The 6,112-nt window shown below is 46.2% G+C and overlaps 1 non-coding gene across 1 annotated transcript; it reads right to left on the bottom strand.

The window, feature by feature from the left end:
- Positions 1 to 4,984: 4,984 nt before the first annotated feature.
- LOC111732651 lies at positions 4,985 to 5,091 on the bottom strand. The gene has a single exon (XR_002777644.1). It is a non-coding gene; the product is annotated as a U6 spliceosomal RNA (small nuclear RNA).
- Positions 5,092 to 6,112: the final 1,021 nt, after the last annotated feature.

Raw genomic sequence — 6,112 nt, 5'->3', positions numbered from 1 at the left:
GGCGCCCTACTACATTAATGTAACATTCTAAATCCAGGGTCCTATTTCTAGCTGCGAGCCTGGATCTCAGCCAGACTTGGGACCAGCCAGGCCTGGGACCTACACTCGACCCCTACAGGGTCATGACATGGGATCTGGTCAGGAGGACACTACCTTTGGCCCACAATCCACAATAACAATATAAAGAACAATAAAACACTACCAGGCTACAGGCTACAAGGGCTAGGGTAGCTACTGCCCACCTCCAGGAGGACCCCAAGGAATTCCACCAAATTTTCAAGGGGTCTTCTCTGGGACATAAATGGCTGAGACTTTAGCATTCAATTCCTGGAGGTCTGTCTGTGCCTGGTCAGCATAATCAGCAGCTGCCGCTGGCCATGCAAACCCAAGTCTGGTGGCTGTATCCATATCTGTGAACACATAGTGGTGTCCCTGTTCTGTGGGAAAGGCTCTATATCATCCACTTGCCATTCCTGGAATGGCTTAGCCCAGTGGGGCACCATCCTTGGGGTATTTTTTACCTGCCGTCTCTCTGGGTGCTGCTCAGCACACCAGGGGCATTGTGACACAGCAACTTGTGCTTGTGCCCAGGTCAACAATAGCCCCCATTGCTTCGCTACCTGTTCCATACTATGGGCCCTTCCATGTCCCAGCTTTTGGTGGAGCCAGGGTCCAATGTCTGCTGGAACCAGCAGCGGTACATAGGCAGAGTGAACTTGTGCCAGCGCATCGCCTGCATCATTGCCTGGGGCCTGTAACAGGTAATGGCTGGGGACATGGTATATGGTGGGCCTTGGTGAAGGCTCCACTTCCAGAGGTCTTCCCATAATCTACGGCCCCATAGGGGGCAGTGACCTATCATCTAATCCTGGGCAGCCCACCAGCACAGCCACAGAGTTAGACCTCGATACACAGCCCAACTATTGGTGTAGATGTGCACTAGGCCAGTTTCATTCATGAGGACCAAACACACAGCTCGGAGCTCAGTCCATTGGCTGGACCGCCCAGTACCAGTTTCATATCAAAAGGTTTATGTGGACAGCTTCAATGCCACGGCAGCCCACGTTGGAGACTGTCCATGGCATGAGCCATCTGTGTACCAGGCATCCTCGGCAATGGGAGTTCGACCATCTACATAGGGACTCAGTACATTTCTCATCTCAGCAGGCTCCAACCAGAGCTCTCTTTGAAACTGCTCTGGTCCCAATAGGGAGTGCAGTTGACCTACCAGGGAACTCACAGAGAACTGTGCCCACTGCTCCAGATATGCCATCCACTTGGCCAGTGTAGGGATCTGTGCAATTCCTGTACAGGGAGTCTTCACCCAGGACTACAGCCACTCCTCCACAGGGTATGCGGACTGAATGGTTATGGGACTAGGGCCAGTGATGGCCTCACTGCCCAGAAAGGCTAGATATATGGCAGCCAGTTGTTTCTCTATCAGAGAACACCATGCTTCCATTCCTTTCCATAACTAGGATCATAAGCCTATTGGTACCTTCCAGAAACCATGCTTCTGCCACAAGCCCCATCCAAATCTTGCATCATCCACCTGCACTGTAAGGAGGAATGGGAGGGCTGGATCTACTATGTGTAGAATTTAGGCTTGTGCTACAGCTTGCTTTGTAGCCTTAAAGGCTTCTTCTATCTCGGGGGTCCAATCCCACTGAGCATCCTGTCACATTAGACAGTGCAAAGGTTGCATCAAGGAGTCCAAATGGGGAATGAACACTCTCCAACACCCCAGCGGTCCCAAATAGGTTTGAAGTTTCTTCACAGTTTCAGGTCGGAGATATGCCTGTATCTTACCAATCACTGCCTCCAGCGTTACTTTTTTCTTACCCAACCAGACAATTCTCAAGAATTTGGCAGAGAACCCAGGTCCCTGGACCTTGTCCTCATTGACTGCCCAACTCCAGTCGGCAAGAGCTTCTCACAGGCTGGTTGTCACTGCTTGTAGTTCTGTAAGAGAATCAGAGGTTAGCATTATATCATCATTGCAATGGTACGAGAGCACTGCACTGCAGGTGATTGTTTTCACGTGGCTAAACCTTGAACCATAAGATGGCACAGGGTAGGGCCATGCAGATAGCTCTGGGAAAAGATGAGGAATGTCCAATGTTGCCCTTTCCAGGTGAAAGCAAACTGTTCTTGACTTTCTGGGGCTATGGAACTAGAGAAAAAGGCATTTGCCAAGTCCATCACATAATGGTATTGTCCAAGTTTATGTGACAACCGGTCCATAATGTCTGTGATGTTTGGCACGGCAGCATGTAGGGGCAGCGTAACCTTACTCAGCTCCATAACAGTGAGTCCTATTTCCTCATGGCCACTAGGCAGGCAATACTGTTTTGTGTTGACTAACTGGGTAGCCTGGGGCAACACCAATGGGGCATGGTGTGGACGTCCCAGATAATAGTTTTCATCACCTGGATGTGAAGGCAGAATTCACTAGCAATGATATTCACAGTCAAGCCTCGCAAAACATAAATTCCCCAAATGTACTCCTATATGGGGGATATGTACACTTAGTATGTCCGAGGAGGCGGTCTGCCAATACCCAGTGTCGCAGGACCTGCTGCACATGAATGATTAGACCCTCATAGGCTTCTATGGTTTCAGTGGGTTTGGGAAACTTGTCTGGATTCCATTAAGCAGTGTACTGTCAGCACCCATGTCCACGAGGGCTAATACCGTCTGTACATTGCAAGAGGACCAATGTATAGTCAGTTCCACACATGGCCTCAGATCAACCAGCTCCCCTGGTAACCGGGTGTCCCAGCTGAATCTCTAATCAGGGAGATAATTGACCAGCCACATCTCACAGGTTCTGGCTTTCCTGGAAATAAGAGTGAATTGCTGGTCAGGGCACAGCTGATTCCACAGAACCAGCAGCACTTCATTAGGTTACTGCGACACCTGCTGTGAGGAAATCAAACCACATCCGCCTGCGGCTCACTTTCATGGATGAACGAGCTGGGGGCTGCTCCACTCCTCCTTTTAGGCCATGCCTCCATTTGTGCACTGGCCGGTTTGGGAGTGCGGGGCGGGGCGGGGGGCGGTGGTGCGTACAGAACTCGCTTAGGCTGAACACTCCTTGCATTTCACTTCCACATCCCCCAACCTAGCCATGGAGGATATCACTTCATGGATCCACCTACCTACATAAGAGGTCAGCAGTGCCGCTGTAGTGCTAAAAGTACCCGTAGGGCCAGAAGTCAAAATCAAGGCATTCATATGGGTTGTAAATACCTCTTCATTGGGGCTAGTATACTGGGCACGAAACATCATCTGCCGCATGCCCATTTCCCAAGTTCCCTGGACCAGATATAAGTATGTGGCCCATCTGCTCACTGTCTCTGGCAGCTCCCCTCAGTCGGCCCACTGTCTGTGCAGCAGACATGAGACAATCAGGGAATGATTGCCTGTGACCCGTGCCGTATGCACCACATTCTAGAGGCACTACCTGAGAAACGGCATCACTGTTATAGAGGCCAGCTGAGCCATCTCTTCTGGAAATAATTCAGTCCCTTCAGTCCCGTATACCAACAGCCACAGCAGCCACCCAAGAACCGTATTTCTGGCTCTCTGCCGTACCTGTTTCGTCAGGTCCTTGAGTTCGACGGGGGTGTACTGAATCAAGATGTTATGATTTTGGACTTGGGGGGCACCGCCAGCTTGCCCCCTACCACCCTCTCCCACTTCCCGACCCCGCTGCCAACGGCTGTTCCACTTTGACCTGCCACCATATCACCAGCTGCACCTGCTGCAGTGTTGCCAGCGGGCTCCCAGACTGGGACGATGGCAGTGACCCGTCAGGGCCCTGTACCATGCGTTCTGCTGCCACCAGCCGACTTTCCAGTACTTTTTCCTGACATTGTAGCTGCTGCAACCTGCTGAGCCTGGTCCTGAACCTCCAGGCTGGCCTGCTGCAGCACCGCTAGGAATATCCAGGCCACCCAACCCGCTGCATCCTGGTGAGTGGTCAGGACATTCGGCTCCAACATCTCCAGGGCTTTCCAGACATCCTCTGGACATGGCTTCACTCCATCTCAATATGCTGCCACAGGATACCACTGGGAGGTGGGGGCCACATGTCCCCCACCCGAGTATCTTCCACCCCAGGATTGTCTTGTGCTGGAGGCTGTACTCACCTCATCCTGTTGGCTACACCACGAGTCAGCAACTAGCTGATTGAGAAAGGAAGTTTTCAGTGGTGAGACTTCCAGTTGAAAGAACATATGAGGGACCAACATGAGAATGAAATAGCAGGCACGTACTTTATTGTGGAAGTTCACTTCTGCTCCATTAGGGGACTGCGTGGGCTTTATATATGTCCGAGAATAATAATGGCATTCTGCCACATATGTGTGATACAATAAGCTGAATCATGCTTACATGAGTTAGGTACAGGTATCCTACTACACTAATGTAACATTCTAATTCCAGGTCCTTTTCCTAGCCATGAGCCTGGATCACAGCAAGACCTGGGACCAGCCAGGCCTAGGACCCAAAACTGGTTTTATATATACTTCATTATAATGCTAAGTTTTTACTTACCTAGATAAATGACAACATTTTTAAGACTTAAAATTATAATGGCCATTATGGGAAACTTTTTTTTTGTGGGGGGGAATTGGACATCATGATTATTATCATAAAAATATTTGGCTATTTTTATTAAAAATTTTCGGGGTGACATTGATTAATAAAATCAAATAAGTTTCAAGCATGCAATTCAAAAGTTTGCCGTATACATATTGCATTGTGTGTGCACCATCCAAAGTTATATTTCCTTCTGTCACCAAATATTTGACCCCTTTTACCCCTATCTACCTCTTCTCTGTTCTTCTATCCTCTGGTAAATACTAATCCACTGTCTATGTCCATGAGTCTTTGTTTGATTGTCATATTGTTGTTTTCAGTTTTATATCCCACATATGAATGAAATCATATGTTTTCAACTTTTTCTGCCTGATTTATTAAAAATATAGAATGCTTAACAAATTTATGTGTCATCCTTACGCAGAGGTCATGCTAATCTTCTCTGTATTGTTCCAATTTTAGTATATGCGCTACCAAAGCGAGTGCCATTATGAGGAATTTTTGATATGCCAAAATAATACATTTAAGAGGTAGTTCTGAAATATAGGAGACAGAACACTCAAAGATCAACTTATCTGAATGATAAAATAAAGGCTGAAAACCAAACATTGACTCCAATATAGCCTTTCTCAGAGACACTAGCAAAAGCACAGTAAAGAATTCACTACCACTCAAAATTTTTGAAATCTACCCTCTGTAATAAAAAATTTTAGGACTTTTGCAAATACTCTTATCCTAGACTATTATATATGTGCCAACTACTTAGCCTCTTCGATAAGAAAAAGTTTAAAAAGCATCAGGAAGAGAAAGAATAGGGGAAGATTTAAATAGCCCAGCTATACATAATGTTCAAAATGATATTGAGAAAGTAGAATGTTAATTGCACAAAGTTATTTCTTTTATAAGTTTTTCCCTTAAGGTTACATTGGGAAAACAAGAGTTAAAATTATATATGAAATAAATAAGAGTCAATATGAGACTTAAAAATGGGCCTAGGAAGTGACATCATCAAAAATAAAAGAATAGGGAAAACAAGGGCTCCATCCCTGTAAAAAAAAAAAAAAAAAAGCAAAAAATAAGCTGGAAAATGCTGTCAGAATTAATTTCTACAAAACTCTATTATCTAGTCAAAAATTACAACCAGGGGAGAGAATTAAACAAAGAATGTAGCTGCTACATTGCAGTAAGAGAGAACACACTTTTTAAATTTTCCATTTACCATCTCTTATCCCCCAAATTGGCAGCTGCCATGAAAATAACAGCCCACTGTCCTAGTACAGGTTGCTAGTGTCAAAGATAGTAAAAGAGACCTTTCTCTCTCAAAAAAAAAAAAAAAAATTGTGGTTTTGTGTTTAATCCTGTGTGAACGACTGGTGCAAAGGCTTGCCTTATTTTTGCCCAACTCATAAGATTCCCATGGCTGCTATGGCTTCCAATGTGGCATTCATTGAGAGCATTTAAATGCAGAAGTGTTGAATAAAGCAGTCTGAAGTAAAAGGTAACAGTG

Source organism: Pteropus vampyrus, unplaced genomic scaffold, assembly GCF_000151845.1.
Source record: "Pteropus vampyrus isolate Shadow unplaced genomic scaffold, Pvam_2.0 Scaffold477, whole genome shotgun sequence".
NCBI classification, from domain to species: Eukaryota; Metazoa; Chordata; class Mammalia; order Chiroptera; family Pteropodidae; genus Pteropus; species Pteropus vampyrus.
The sequence above is the reverse complement of the archived record's forward strand: the minus strand, read 5'-3'. Positions and strand labels throughout refer to the sequence as shown.